The 16,971-nt window shown below is 43.0% G+C and overlaps 1 protein-coding gene and 1 non-coding gene across 9 annotated transcripts in view; one reads left to right on the top strand and one right to left on the bottom strand.

The window, feature by feature from the left end:
* The window catches only part of SH3GL3 (SH3 domain containing GRB2 like 3, endophilin A3), a 285,461-nt gene that overhangs the window by 82,916 nt on the left and 185,574 nt on the right, over positions 1 to 16,971 (bottom strand). The window lies entirely within an intron of this gene.
* TRNAR-CCU (transfer RNA arginine (anticodon CCU)) lies at positions 16,763 to 16,835 on the top strand. Its single transcript has one exon. It is a non-coding gene; the product is annotated as a tRNA-Arg (tRNA).

Raw genomic sequence — 16,971 nt, 5'->3', positions numbered from 1 at the left:
TGCTCGCTGCAACTAGAAAAAGCCTGTGAGCAGCAATGAAGACCCAACGCGGCCAAAAATAAGTTAATTCATTTTTTAAAAAAAACCAATGCATACTCCTTAACACAGTATACCACACCCTCTGTGATCTGGCCGCCTCATGGCTCTCCAGCCTCATTCTCTGCCACTCTTGACAAGCATTACACATGCCTCCATTCCTAAATTTTTAGTCCCTTGAAGCATCCTGTTCTTTCCAGCCTTGGTACGTGCTATTCCTATTCCCATGGAAGGCTCCTCCCATCTAGCTAACCCCTAATGATTGCTTCATGGCTCAGCTCAGGTGTCACTAGGATGTCCGGCCTGACCCTGAGACATAGTTGGGTGACTCTCCTGCAGGTCCCCTGAACACAGCAAGTGCTAACACAGCACTTATCACGCTGCACGGTCCACCAGCCTCCTGCAGTGTCCTGTGAGATCCTTGGGAAAAGGATCTTGTCCATCCTACTCATGATGGCATCCCCAGCACTAGCACAGTGCATACCGAAGAGTAGGCCTCCTGGCCCATAACTGCCCGCACAAAATGTACTGAAGGGTCACTGAAATAATTTGTGGACACGTTAAGGATATTGTTTGAATTTCTATTAGTGACACTTTTCTCCAATAAAAGTCCAGTAAAATTTGGTCCTGAATGATAGCAAGGATATAATCATAATATCTCGAACCATGTGATCTCCTGGCCTGTGATCTCCTGACCTTCAGTGAAGTTAAGAAAATTTAAAAAAAAATTCTCATCATACAGTTGCTATATGGCAATAATAGAAAAGAAAAGCATGATGATTAATTGAAGGAAAGCAAACCTGTTGTTTTAGTAACGTCAAGATAAGAAAAAAACAATTAGTAACATGATTTTGTCTGGGTCACTTTACAAGAGTTATGTGCAATGTGATCTCAGAAAGTTTAAAAAAAAATCCTCCTATAAAAATAAAACAGCTGGGCTTCCCTGGTGGTGCAGTGGTTGAGAGTCCGCCTGCCGATGCAGGGGACATGGGTTCGTGCCCCGGTCCGGGAAGATCCCACACGCTGCGGAGCGGCTGGGCCCGTGAGCCATGGCCACTGAGCCTGCGCATCTGGAGCCTGTGCTCCGCAACGGGAGGGGCCACAACAGTGAGAGGCCCGCATAACGGAAATAAATAAATAAATAAATAAAACAGCTGAACAGAAAGTTACAAGTAAAAAGCATGAATCTATATGACTTCTCTTTGGAAATGGGAAGATACCTCTTTCATGAAAAATCAACAAAGAATACAGTATTTAGACTTTTTTAAGACAACAGATCAGCAACTTGTAAGTGCTGAAGCTTTTAGGAGAAAAGTCTAATTCACCCACCATGTTGCAAGTAAAAACCTCCAGGGCCACAGAGGCTCAGTAGATCTCCCTAACTGTACACACGATCTCTCATGCTGACCTTACTCACTCCCCCATACTCCAACAAGAGCCAGACTTATGTGAAACTTCAAAACAGGTGGAGAAGAAATCACCTTATATAGTCTAATCCCTTTCTATAGCCATCACATCCTTTGGCCTCAGCTGTCTGGTTAAATTTAACATTGCTGAACACCCAATATGACCTTCCCCATTCACTGGAAGGTTTTGGTGATTGCTGGGGTAGTTGTTGCTTTTGCCAACATGTGGGCCTCAGGGAGGAGAATCCTCACTGATTTCACATTGAGTTGGTTTTGGAGATCGGAGGCCATTGAGAGATAAGGATAACAGCAAAACCAAAACAAAACAAAATAAACCCAAGTACTTGCGATCACACCAGATGCTTAAGTCAAGGTTGGGTCCGTATCTAGAGCTGAGGGCCAGATTTCATAAAAGCTCCCCAAGCCTGGCCACAAGGAACACAATAAAACTGCTAACGTGAACTCATTCACAATTCAAAAATTAAGGTGAGAAAGACTCAGTGCTGCTTGTAATGGCTTGGGTCCACCACCCCTGCCCCCTTCAATACTGTTCCCTCATATAAGAAAAGCTGGTCTCGGGCAGGTTCCTGGTAGACGCAACTCAGGACCTTCTCCGTTCTTCTCCAAAGAGCCTCCACTCTCCTCCTGGGCGCCCACCCTGCGCTTCCTTAACAAACCCTCACACACAACCCTGCCCTCCCAAACTATTCTCAGGGTGTCTTAAAGTACCCACTTGTTTCCACAGTGTCATTTGAGCTCAAGGCTAAAGGACTAAAATCAAGTGAGACATCATTGATATTGTAGCAAATGAATAGTAACAATACAATGTACAGCTGGTCTATTTTGAGATGCTGATAAGGGGAAAAGAAAAGGTAAAAAGGAATGTTACATTCTTTTCCTTCCCATGAAAACTTTCATGACCTTGCTCAACACTTCACAATGATACTTCCCCTTTCTGGGGTTTGTCCCTGAAAAATTGTGTGTAAATCTGTTTTTCATAACTCAAAACATATTTTTAATTCACTTTTGAAGCTTGTTTACTTAAAGGCATCATCAAAGAATCCTTTAGCAAAATGAAAGGGTACTAATGACGTAAAGATCACCCTTATATCTATTTGTAATATACATTCAACTTTGGGAATATCTGCTGTTCCCAAAATGTGGACCACCTCTATGGTTTAGGGAAAAAAGGTAACTATTTAGGCTTTTTAAAATTTTTTTCTTTTTTGCCCTTTTATTTCTTTGTTTTTTAAATTGGGGTATAGTTGATTTACAACAACTAGCACACACAGTTGTGTACAACACAGTGATTCAAATGTTTTATAAGATTATACTCCATTTAAAGTTATTATAAAATATTGGCTATATTCCCTGTGCTGTACAATATATCTTTGAAGCTTATTTATTCTATCCATAGTAAAAATACTTTTTTCAATTGTACTTGCTCTTGCCCACACAGACTTTTTCCTACAGTCACACAGGAGGTTTTACTGGATACCTTAATCAGGAAAAGACCTTTCTGTGATCTCAAAGCAGATTTCAGAGCCTGTACATAGTCTGTCCCTTCTTTGCCAAACTGAAATTACTGACTCAGAAAATTTAGTAATTTTGCTTTTTAAAAAGCAGCTATAATGACAAAGCAAGGAAAGAAAATCAGTGGCTCAAACTCAATTTCAGAACCAAATTAAGGCAGCAACATTAGTGTGATCACAAAGCATATGAAATGCCTAAGGCAGGTCCAAGAAACTTGCAGAAATGAGGACAGCAAAGGCCAGAGTCCTCCTCCACCAGCCCTGCAGCGAAGGGACAGGAGGAGTGTGGGCTGACTGCCCACATCACTTTTGTGGAAGACGTCATTTGAGGAGATTGTCCCTAAAAAACAACACTTTGGAATCTGTACTTCCAACTTACATCACAGTTGTTGAAGGCGCATTCTACTACAGGGCAAATACAGTAAGTCCCCTACATACAAACCTTCAAGTTGCAAACTTTCAAAGATACAAACGTGCATCTGGTTGCAGCAAGGAACCTGTACCAGCAACGTCAGGTGTGAGTGAAATTGCAGCTCGCCCTCCGTCTCCTGTTGCTGACGATCCTTCAGCTCTACCATCTCCCACCTCCTCCCCCTCCTCCAGTCAGTAACTCTTCTTGCCTGTTCACTCGATGCCAGCCCCTGGATGCCAGCTGTTGTACTGTACTACTGTACTTTTCAAGCTACTGTACTGAAGGGTCAAAATGTTTTCTTTATTATTTGTGTGTGTTTGTTTTTTATGTATTTGTGTGAAAAGTATTCTAAACCTATTACTGTACAGTACTATAGAGCCGATTGTGTTAGTTGGGTACCTAGGCTAACTTTGTTGGACTTACGAACAGATTGGACTTACGAACATGTTCTTGGAACGGAACTCATTCATATGTAGGGGACTTACTGTAAGTAACACCTGGGATGAAAGTTGCAAGCACCTAATCAGGTCAAAAGAAAAGCTTTCTATTAGCAGCTTCTGCAGACTCCTCTCACTTTGAAAATGTTAGGGGTCCTCCAAGGTCTGGTTTCAACTCTTCCCTCATCTCTTCTCACTCCCCTGTATTCTCTCCTGGGAAATTACATACACTCTCAAAAGCTTCACTTACCATCAAGCACCCAAATTATTATCTTTAGCCCCAAATCACTGCCCTGAGTTCCAGATCCACATATCCAGCCGCTTCCTGAATGTCCCCATCCAAATGCTCCCTACTGAGCTCATCATGTCCCTCTGTCCCTCTGCACCTGCTCCTCCCTTGCCCACCTGTCCAGACAGCACCAACTTCCTAGGTGATAAGAGCAGAGGCTACAACAAAATCTCCCATGTTACGACTTCTGGCTTTGACCTCAAAAGTGCATATACATCCCAAATTAATTCAACCTGACTTCAGAAAATAATCAGACACAAAACAAAGAGCAAACACTGCCCCAAAGTCTCCTTGCCTAGGCAGCAACACTGGCCTCCACTAGCCTCAGCTTGGACACAGCCCCTGCTGAGACCCTGGGACATCAGAGAGAGAGACGAGGGAGCTGACCAACACTCCACGCTGACCCAGAATTGGCAACAGAATGAGCATTACAGTTTTCGCATTATTGTAGGTTGTTCTAATCTGAACAGTTTGCTGCTGGTTATTTGTCTATTCACTCCCAGCCCCAGCGGCACCCTTCTGCATCTCCTCGGTCATGCCATGCCGAGGCTGGGACTCTGCAATCTACATTTCTCAGGCTTGCGTGCCACTGGCTTCTAGTTATGTTCTGATGGTGGAACGGGGGAGGAGGGAAAAAAAGGCTCTGTTCCTGCTTTCAGCATCCACCTAGCAGCCGCAAAAAAGCTCCACCTCCTAGTCTTGGCACTTCTAGCAGCAGCTCTGGGGTGTCCCCTTGGGGATTCAAGGCACAGCTCTCACCACCCCCTCAGGGCACAGCCCCCCCCAACCCGTGGCAGTCCCTCCTCTGACCTCTTAGCTTTTGAGATCACAGTTCTTCCCTTTGTCCCCCAGGACCTAGAGGTAGCAGCTGCAATTACTTCAGCATCCACTTGTGTTGTTTCAGCCTCCCAATCCCTGTAGAGTCAGAAATCCCTCGTATTTGAAATACTTAGCATGATTTCTGTATCCTAAAGGGACTCTGAGTTATGATACAGAATTTCTTTTGTTGTGTGGTTTGTTTTCTTTTGTTATAGATTTTATAGTTTGCTCACAAAATATTGCTTTCCCATGGAAGAAGTCTCTACCTTTGGTTACCATTTATTCTGCCAAGGAGACTGCTTTCCAGAGTGGAAATGGAAGAACACATATCAGTAAGAGGAAACTGAAACCTCAGAAAGAGGCCAGCCGGACCCGCAGATAATTCTGGGCCCAGGATCCATATAACTCAACTTTCAGATTCTCAATTCAACTTTACACCGAATATCTGCGAGGTTAAGCGAAACACAGGCCTGTTTTAAATGTTTGGTTTTTCTCTCTATGGACACAAATACATTTTAAGATCTGATGAAAAAGAATACGGCTGACCCCTCTCCCTCCTTTGGCCCCTTCCCCACAAGCCACCATCCTATGGAGTCCTGTCCATTGTACCTCCAGCTGCAGGAGCAGTCTCACTCACCAGCACCTGTCCCCGGGAAGACAGCAGCCTCCCACTTTTCAGGTACAGGATGCTGGGATAATTGCATGGAATTAATCATCTGCCTGGAAAATGACAAAGCTTACCTCCCCCCACAGACAAATTAATAACAGGTGGATTACACTGTTGGGAGAAAATTCTCCCCAGGTCTCTCTTGCTTCTGCATGTCTTACAAGCAGAGGCTTTGCTCCTCCCTTGGTTCCAGACTATCTTTTCAAGGATGTTTGTATAGTGACCAGTCTTAGAAGATACGATGTTTCTCTCCGGGGAAAAGGACAGGTTTGTTTACTTTCCAGTAAAATACAGAGGGTATCTCCCTTTGGAGCAAAGGTCAGGCAGACCTTTAATAAAAGGTTCAGGTTCCCTAGGCTCAGGGTTCCTCTCCTATAACACAATCTACTTCAGGTACAGGAGTTACCCAGCCCTTTTCACATCTGTCCTGGGGGACTTTGGACTTGGGAGCCCGCACAAGAAAATTCTGCTACTCTAGCTACTGCTATGTTTTGTGAGTAATAAAGTCATTTGTCTCAGACCCAAAAACCTTGTATCTTTTGCAGCATTCATGAAACTGAACAGGCTAACTTGTTAGCTTGCAAGTAGAGGAAAATTTTAGACCCTCTACAGCAGTGGTCCCCAACCTTTTCGGCATCAGGAACCGGTTTCGTGGAAGCCAATTTTTCCATGGACTGGGGGCTGGGGGGGATGGTTCAGGCTGTAATGCGAGCGATGGGGAGCAAGAGGGAGCAGCAGAGGAAGCTTCACTCACTCGCCGCTCACCTCCTGCTGTGCGGCCCGGTCCCTAACAGGCTGCGGACTGGTACCAGTCTGTGGCCTGGGAGTTGGGGACCCCTGCTCTATAGTTCTTAGTATACATCACTGAATGTGAAAACAAAAACTATCAAGCTTTAGAAGATGAAATAAAGAACAGCTTCATAATCTGGAATGTCTTAAACAGAATACACAAAAGCATTTACCGGGCTTCCCTGGTGGCGCAGTGGTTGGGAGTCTGCCTGCCAATGCAGGGGACACAGGTTCGAGCCCTGGTCTGCAAAGATCCCACATGCCGCGGAGCAACTAAGCCCGTGAGCCACAACTACTGAGCTTGCGCGTCTGGCGCCTGTGCTCCGCAATGGGAGAGGCCGCGACAGTGAGAGGCCCATGCACCGCGATGAAGAGTGGCCCCCGCTCGCCACAACTGGAGAAAGCCCTCGCACAGAAACGAAGACCCAACACAGCCAAAAATAAATTAATTAATTAAAATTTTAAAAAAGCATTTACCATAGAGAAAAAAATAGATAAATTTGACTACATTAAAATGAAGAAATTCCATTCATCAACAGACACTATTAGGACAGTGAAGAAGATGTTCACAATAATAAATAATATTGACATACAACTGAAAAAGGCTTATATACAGAATGAATATATATCCTATAAATCAATAAGAAGGATACAGAAAATCCAATAGAAAAATTGGCAAAATAGTTGAGCAGACCCTTCACGGAAGAGGAAAGCCAAATGGCCAGTAAACATATAAAAAGGCGCTCAACCTCAAAATCAGGGAAATACCAATTAAAATGAAAACCACCATGGAAAATCATTTTGGAAAACAGTTTGCCATTGTTTAGTAATGTACACCATATGATCCAGCCATTCATAGCAGCATTATCAGTAACAGCCAGAAAACTAAAAACAACCCAGAAGTCCACCAACAGGAGAATGGATAAATACATTAGGTATTCTATACCACGATAAAAATGAATGAACTACAGCTACACAGAACAACGTGTCCCCACTCGCCACAATTAAGAGAAAGCCGCGAGCAGCAATGAAGACCCAACACAGCCAAAAATAAATAATAAATAAATAAATTTATTTTTTAAAAAAACAGGTAAAAGTAATCCACTGTATTTAGGGATATTTAGGTTATACAATTATAAATAAAAGCAACACGTGATTGCTACAAAAGGTAGGACAGTAATTACTTTTAGGGTGAGAGAGGAGTACATAACTCTGAAAAGCTCCATGGGGACAATGTTCTATTGTCTGGGGTGCTAGCAATGTTCTATTTCTTGTCCTTGATGGGATTACACTAGTGTTCAGTTTATAAATAAAGCAACAATCTGTACACTTATGTTTTATACCCTTAAAAATTAGTAAACACAAACACAAAATGACTGAGGAAACAATATCCAGGTCATGAAATTGAACATTGCCAGTAAACCAGAAGCTCCCACACACCCCTTTCCAACACAACCTCCTCCTTTCCCTCATCGGTTGTCACTATCCTGACTTTTACCCCCAAGTGTACATTATGAAATACTACGGTTTACCTCAGTCTGCTTTTGACTTCTACCTAAACGAAATCAATTGAATATCTGCATTTGAGTCTGAAAACTGTTCTTGATAAATCAACTAATTACTGTGACGCATATGCTGCTTTGGACATAATATCTTCGTAGTGAACTAAACATAGTTCAGTTGAAACAGAGGTAACATGCTAGAACTTTACAAGCGTGTGTGAAATCGTGAGAACGCCAATTTACATTAAGCAAAAGAACATTATCCGTGACATAAACCCAGTGGTGTTAATTTGAATTTTACTGGGTTAGTAGTTTTATCTGCATTTAATTTGAAATAAGTTTGGAGTTTATAACTTGCCTTAAAGCTCTAAGCATAAGTTTTAACACTTACTTTTACGTTCATCCCTATTTAAGTAACAATATAATAAAACTAGATTTAACTCAACACAAGGAGTCCCTTATAAAAAGGGGTCCTTAGTTCACACAGATTTGAGAAATCCTGCCTAGGAATTGGCTCCCATTCTTCCATCTCAGCCTCCTGCCTGCACCCCAAGACAAAACCACAGCTTGCTACCTACAGCCAGGAACATTCAAGCAGAATGCTTTCCAAACCACCCATGTCATCTCTGTGAAGTATGTCAGGCACTCTGCCTGTTACCTTTGGAATTGATTCCGATTCCATTTGTCAAACAGATGATCAAAGCCGGGGACCAAAATGAGGCAGCAGCAGCTAAGCAAAGTGTAAAAACAGTTTATTTGGGCCAGGTGACAATTCTTTGAAATGCTAGTGACAATCATCCGTAGTTCATACTTTGGCATTGCTACTGCTTAATTATGAACTCAACCGCAGAAAGTCCTCACCCAGTACATTTGTTTCCTACAGCTGCTGTAAAACGTTACCAAAAACGCAGGGGCTTAAAACAACACAGATTTATTTCCTTACAGTCGCAGAGGTCAGAAGTCTAAAATTGGTATTTCAGGGCTACCATCAAGGTGCCGAAAGGGCTGGTTCCTTTTGGAGGCCCCAGGGGAGAATCCGTGCCTTTGCCTTTTCTAGCTTCGGGAGGTCACCTTCACCTGCATCCCTTGGCCCCTGACCCCTTCCTTGCATCACTCCAATCTCTTTTTGCGGTACGTGGGCCTCTCACTGTTGTGGCCTCTCCCATTGCGGAGCACAGGCTCCGGACGCACAGGCGCAGCGGCCATGGCTCACGGGCCCAACCGCTCCGCAGCATGTGGGATCTTCCCAGACCGGGGCACGAACCCGTGTCCCCTGCATCGGCAGGCGGACTCGCAACCACTGCACCACCAGGGAAGCCCCTCCAATCTCTTACATCCACCTTCACTTTGCCTTCTCTTCTGTCCTGCCTCTGTCTTATCAAGGACCCTTGTGATTACATCAGACCCAACTAGGTAATCCAAGGTAATGCCCCCATCTCAAGATCCTTAACTTAATCACATCTGCAAAGTCCCTTTGCCATATAAGGTAACATTCACAGGTTCCAAGCCTTAGCACACGGACCTACCACACTCAGGTAGCAGAAGTCTGACCTACCACAGCTGTGAACAGGAGGAACGCACTTCTCCTTTGCTTAAAGTTCAAGGGTTCAAAAGAGGCACACAAACTCCTGACCTAAAAGCAATTTCGTTACTATGTGAATGAATCCTAAATTACTGTGGTATAAAAAGAAATACAGGGGGGGTGGGAGGGAGATGCAAGAGGGAGGGGATATGGGGATACATGTATACGTAGAGCTGATTCACTTTGTTATACAGCAGAAACTAACACAACATTGTAAGGCAATTATACTCCAATAAAGATGTTAAAAATAGAGAAAGAAAGAAAAGGAAATACAGGCACTCCCCTGGTAGTGCAATGGTTAAAAATCCACCTGCCAATGCAGGGGACACGGGTTCGAGCCCTGGTCCGGGAAGATCCCACATGCCACGGAGCAACTAAGCCCGTGCACCACAACTACTGAAGCCCGTGCGCCTAGAGCCCATGCTCCGCAACAAGAGAAGCCACCGCAATGAGAAGCCCGCGCACTGCAACGAAGAGTAGCCCTCACTTGCCGCAACTAGAGAAAGCTGGCATGCAGCAACAGAGACCCAACGCAGCCAAAAATAAATAATAAATTAATTAATTAAAAAAGAAATACATATGGCTTTTATCCCTGGTTTCCCACACAGAGCTCTCCTAAGACCTTTGGGATTTCCTGAGTGATAGGAGTGTCCTTTGTCATTCTTTAGGAGTCCCTTTTGAGCACACCTGAGTCTATGCTGATGACGACTTAGGGTGGGGCCCCTAGATAGCCTCAGGATGGGGATGGCCACCAGAAAGACCCAGTGAGTAGAGGGTTGAAACTTACCATCCCACCCCCTTGATCTCCTGGGGAGGGCAGAGTGGCTGGAGGTAGAATCAATCATCAATGGTCGAGGATTTAATCAACTGTGACAGATGTGTAAACCACAGAGAGCAGAGTAGCGTGAAGTCAAGTGTACAGTAGAGTATGATGAAGGTGCTCTGGACAGGTAGGAAAGGCATCATAAAGGAAGTAGGATGACAATTTTGCCTTGGAGAATTCACAGCATTTGGAGGAGGTAAGAAGAAGGGAAAGGGTATTTCCAGATGAAGAAAAGCATAAGCCAAGGCACCAAAAAGCAGATATTGAGCCTGTCTAGGGACAAAGGTGACACTTCCAATGTGGCTCGACCGTGGAGGGTTTGGGGCTCAAAGGGGGGTTGAATAAGATGATGAAAGCTCTGACACCATGTCACGTTATTCCATGGTCTTTATTCCAGAGTCATGATCTTTCAGAAAATAAATTTCCTTTTCATTTACCAAGTAACAAACACCCCACAAGTTTAATGTTCAAAACCTTGACCTAGTTCTATCTCAATTATACAATTTCTCAAAGACCCTTCCAACCCCATGCCTCCGAGTTCTGAGCTGTGGTTAATGGACCCCTAGTGGAAGGCAGAGCAGGGAAGACATCACCAGTGCACCCAGTAGAGAAGTACAGATTCACAACAGGAAAGCACAACTGTTGTGCAACTTGAACTCTGATTAAGTCATTACACAGTGGCTGAAACCTGTCTGAAAAGGAGTATTTGGATTTGTCATGAGAACCAATGCTACGTAGACATGTTTTTAAAGGATTGTTTTCAAATTGCTCTATCGTTTAGAGAGAAAAGAGATATGACCTTTTTAAAATGTGAAAAGCAGAATAAAGACGCAGATGTAGGGAACGGACTTGAGGACACAGGGAGGAAGGGGAAGCTGGGACGAAGTGAGAGAGGAGCACTGACATATATACACGACCAAATGTAAAACAGATAGCTAGTGGGAAGCTGCTGCACAGCACAGGGAGATCAGATCGGTGCTTTGTGACCACCTAGAGGGGTGGGATAGGGAGGGTGGGAGGGAGACGCAAGAGGGAGGGGATAGGGGGATATATGTATGCATACAGCTGATTCACTTTGTCGTACACCAGAAACTAACACAACATTGTAAAGCAATTATACTCCAATAAAGATATTTTTAAAAATTAAATATTAAATAAAGGGAAAAAACTTTCATCCATTCATTAAAAACAGTATCAAGAAAAAAAATGTGAAAGGCAGGAGAAATATTGCCAGTTGCTCCTTTATCTAGTTAATGAGGATTCTCTAAAGTGTTCTCTGCAGAATAACACCTTATCTGGAGGGAGTTGGTGGGGAGACAGATGGAGTGAGGTGACAGCCAGGCCAAGGGGGGAAACAAAGTGCTGATCACATTGTGACTCTGTGTCGGGGGCGGGGTGGGGGGCGGGAGGGGGGTGTGTGTGAGAGAGAGAGAAAGAGAAAGAGAGAGACAGAGAGAGAAAGAGAAGGGGGATGGGCTGATGGAGGGAGGGAGGAAAGAAGAGAGGAGGAGGGGTGAAGGTCAGGGAGATGATGCTGGCGTCTGACTACACTGTTGGTGCCTCTTGTTTGGCTTCCCTCACAGAGCAGGAAGATAGAGAAGCTTTCTAGGTCTAAGCCGCAGGAAAGCCTTACGTGAGCAGCTTCCACAGAACAAGGAACAGATCTTCTGACACCAGTAAGAAGGAGAGCTCCTGCTTCCCCGCTGCGGCTACTGCTCAAAAGCAAACTCTTTGGAACATAAGCACCTCTAGGTATTTCTGACCCTAGGAGTAGTTTAGAAATGAAAATTATTGGGATCTCAGAGAAGGCAAGGATTAGATTAATATTAGAAATGTAGAATGGAAGCAACCTAAGTGTCCATCGACAGATGAATGGATAAAGAAGATGTGGCACATATATACAATGGAATATTACTCAGCCATAAAAAGAAAAGAAATTGAGTTATTTGTAGTGAGGTGGATGGACCTAGAGTCTGTCATACAGAGGGAAGTAAGTCAGAAAGAGAAAAACAAATACCGTATGCTAACACATATATATGGAATCTAAAAAAAAAAAAAAAAATGGTTCTGAAAAACCTAGGGGCAGGACAGGAATAAAGATGCAGATGTAGAGAATGGACTTGAGGACACCGGGAGGGGGAAGGATAAGCTGGGACAAACTGAGAGAGTGGCATGGACATATATATACTACGAAATGTAAAACAGATAGCTAGTGGGAAGCAGCCGCATAGCACAGGGAGATCAGCTCAGTGCTTTGTGACCACCTAGAGGGGTGGGAATAGGGAGAGTGGGAGGGAGACACAAGAGGGAGGGGATATGGGGATATATGTATATGTATAGCTGATTCACTTTGTTGTACAGCAGAAAGTAACACACCACTGTAAAGCGATTATACTCCAATAAGATGTTAAATAAATAAACATATGTAGAGTTAAGAAAATAGGAATATTAAACACACTTCATTCAAGGTTGCTTTTTTTTTTAGTCAGCTAAACCATATATCTCTACTTCTTACAATATTATGTAGCTAACGTCAATGTACCTGGGTTCCAGAAAGGCTACCTCACCCACAGTCCCACCAAGATACTGGCAATAAGAGTTCCTGAAGAGTTTTTTTTAATCCCCATTAATGGACAGAAGTAGGGATGGGCCAAGTCCCCTGAAGTGACAGGTGGCATTAATTCCCCTTGAGAGGACCTGTCAGAGCCATCCTAGACCTCTTCATGGGACGCAAGTCTGAAGACCCCTATACCACAGGTTTTTCCACGGGAAACTCCCACCGCAGTGAGTCTGTCTTACTGGTAATGTGCAGAACTGCATGCCAAGTGATTGTGCATCCAAGGGCCTGACTCCACTAGGTCCAGCATTGGCCCAAGGGACAAACTCCCCTCTGACCCTGGACCCCTGCGAGCTTGCAGCTGTCCACGCTAGGGCGCCACGCCATAACCGCCCTATAGAGTCGGGGTGCTAGGAGGAAACCCCAGGAGGGATGGGAAAGGTCAAGAGTGTGGCTTCTCGGGAGCCAACGTGAGTCGGGCAGGGGAAAGGAGTACTGGGGGAGCAAACTGGGACATTTCACTGGGACCCTGGAGACTAAGCAGCTGGTGGGGACGCTCACAGTCCAAGAGGATAGGCATCTCCAGACCTTGGGATTTTATGGGCAGTAAATACCAAAAATGGCAGTAGTAGTAATAATAACAATAAAATATAATATTTATCATAAATTAGTTATCCAATCATAATTATATTATAAAATATTACAAAATATGTTACATTCAAATAAAATAATAGATATAAAATATAATAATGATATATTATTAATTTTATTATTTTTACCATCTAACAAAGTGTTTTCAAGTTTTCATTTTCTTAGAAAGGGCACTTCTTTTTTATTGCTGTTTCATTTGAATAAGGACCTTTCAATACCAAAATTATAGGAAGAACATAATCTTGGAAATCAGGCAAATTCAGATTTGATAGAAACTCACATTGTTCTCTTATTTGTCCTTATACTTTTCTCACTTACTAAGGACCAGTGAACACTTCGAAGGAGGCCAGTAGTTCACACGTGGAGCTGGAGAGCTGATGGGACTGGACACCAGGCACTCCTGCCAGCTCTGTTTCTACCTGTCCTCCTGCAGGTAGCTCTGCAGAGGAGGTGCCTTCTACAAGAGCAAGGCCTAAGGCCCAGACACTGCGGTGCCAGCGCCCACCAGCAATTTCCTTCAATCTGCTCTTCTGATTGGCCAGTTTTCTTTGGGGAAAGCCTAAATGCCATAACTCCTGCCTGGTGGTAGACATGCTCTAAGTAGTCCTTCCCAGAGCCAGAGAAAGGATTAACTGATTGCTTCCCTCTTCACTCTGGCTGCCAGCAAGCCCAACAACACATCTGAGGATCAACAACAGCACCTCCACGGACCTTCTTACCTGTGTCTTTACATGTAAATAAATTCACGTAGACCTCCACAAGCCTTGCCTTTACCACAGCTATTTATATTTTCCCTAATCACGACTCATTATTCTTTTTTACACTTTACATCTAAAATTTCTTGTAAACTGTTTCAAATCCTACGTGGTACAAGAGAATGTAAATAATATAAACCCCCAAAATGTTTACGTTAAAATTATAAAAATTTGCTAAAGTAATTCACTGATGACTGAGACAAGCATGACGTCTTTTACATAATAACCGAAGTGCAAAGCAAAAATCACTTATGCCACCAGATGAGGCATTAGGGCCCAAACTGGTATAAGCAAAGCTATTTTTTTCCCCTGAAAGATAAAATATAGTGAGCCATCAGCTTAATTTAAAATTCACACAGCTTCTAAACAATAAGAGGCACTTTTCTTTCCCATGAACAAAGACGTTTTATTCATATGTGAATAAAGCAAAGATTCTTTCTATTCTATCTACATGAAGCAATTCTGCATTTCTATACAAAATGAGCTATTTTGCACCAGGCAGAGCCATATTACAGAACCGTTGTGCACTCTGGATGAAGTTGTCTGATTGCACATGCATTAATAACAAAAAGCACTTTGTATTATCAAATAAGAAAAAAAAATCCTTAAGCTTTCCATGACACTCTCTTCTGTTTTTCCTTCAACACAAACCCATACATTAATGCATTCACTTCTAACCCAGAACTGGGTGTGCTCCATAAGGATGGAGAAAGTGTGTGGGCCCATAGTGAAAGGACCAAATAAAAGAAACGTGAACCTCCATACCAAGTATTTTGGAGCGGTTTTTGGTTGAATTTTTTCCAAGGGTGTAATTTTAAATAGGTTTTGTGAAGTTCGGGGTGGGAGGCGGGGCTTGGGGAGGAATCTCCCCAAAGTGATTACAAACTCATTTAGACAGCAAAGGATAGTTTCTACTTATTTTAGGGTTAAATCCCTGAATTATTCATATTTCAGGATAATGAGGGAGGCATTATAAAAATAGCATATTCTTTAAAGAACTTTACTCTTTCTTCTCCAAAAGTTTAAACCATCTTCTTAAGAGTGTAAATATAGTTCTTAAATTTAACAGGAACCAACACTGACCAACCTGTTAAATTTAACAGGAACCAACATTTATCATACCAATAAAACTGGATTTGAAATATGAAGTTTTAACTTAAAAACAAAATTCTTCATTAATTACTCCACTTTTGAGCAACAAATTACTGAGAAGTTCTGATCTCCTAGGTGAATAGCTAGTAAGAAGTGAGACAGCAGAAAATATAAACTGATTTAAAGCTAGAATCCATAGTGATCATTTGGAAGCAAAACATGAATATCATCATAATAGTCCTTGCCATCCCCCGGCCCTCTACAGTATTCATGGGAGGGATTTTACTGCAACAATATCCTTGGATTCTAATCTTAGTACATGTAGGGCATACCTCCCCATTCTTCACCTCCAAAGCAGGTCAACCTTTATTTTCCTGCCTTCTTCACCCAAGACAAGGCTTGAGCAAAATGGCCTGTTCCATAGACAATTCCACTGCCCTCATATTCTGTCCCACCCTTTCCTAAAAAAAAATGTGTATTTCTTAAATGTGTGATTCTTTTAAAAAGCATACTAAAACACTCAGTGTGTATTTAAAAACATTCATTCCATAAAGGCTCACAAAGTGCTTAATCCCCAGTAAGATGCTGGGAGAGGTGACTTTCCAATAGCCTGTCTCCTGCTCCTACCTTTGCCCCTCTGAAGTCCATTCTCAAAGGAGCAACCAGAATGATCTTGTTAAAATTTAAGTCCACCTTGCCCCTCCAATATTCCAGAACCCTGCAATGGCTCCTCTTTTCACTCAACGTAAAAGCCGAAGTCTTTGCAACAAGGCCCCACAGAAACAGCCTCTCATCCTCCCTGACCATCCTTCTTCTCCCCCTCGCTCATTCTGCTCCAGCCACTCTCCTCCCTGGTACTCAAACACCTCAGGCAGGCTCCTGCTCCAGGGCCTTTGCACAGGCTGTTCCCTCTGCCTAGCACACATTTCCAGCAGATATCTGCACAGCCAACTTCCTCGCCTCCAAGTCTTTGCTTAAATGTTACCTTCTCAATGAGATGTACACTGACCATCCTATTTAAAATGCAACTGCCCCATGCCCTACCTCTACTGCCCCAATCCATCTTCCTTTTGTTCTACATTTTCTTTCTCTCCAAAGTCCCTATCACTTTTGAACTTACCATGTAATATACTTATCGGTTTTGTACACAGATACACCCCAAACACCTAGAAAAGTGTCTGGTATATAGTATGTACTCAGTAAATATGTTACAAATGAACAAATGAATACTTGAAAAGATCCGAGATGAATCACTAAAAAGAAATTCAAACCAATGAAAGATATCAGTAAAGGTCGTTAGTTGAAAATAAGTATACACAAAAATAGATTTTCAAATTTCAATAATAGCCAGTCAGGAAAATTACGTATTTTTAAGCAGGAGAATTATTTATATAAATAAAACCTGTTGGGACTTCCCTGGTGGTCCAGTGGGTAAGACTCTGCACTCCTAAAGCCGGGGGCCCAGGTTCGATCCCTGGTCAGGGAACTAGATCCCGCATGCATGCCACAACTAAGAAGTCAGCATGCCACAACTAAAGATCCTGTGTGCTCCAACTAAGACCCGGTGCAGCCAAAATTAAATAAATTAAAAAAAGAAAACTTATTATGGTAAACAAGTAAGA

This window comes from Tursiops truncatus, chromosome 2 (genome assembly GCF_011762595.2).
Source record: "Tursiops truncatus isolate mTurTru1 chromosome 2, mTurTru1.mat.Y, whole genome shotgun sequence".
NCBI classification, from domain to species: domain Eukaryota; kingdom Metazoa; phylum Chordata; class Mammalia; order Artiodactyla; family Delphinidae; genus Tursiops; species Tursiops truncatus.
This window is presented reverse-complemented; position numbering and strand designations above follow the sequence as displayed.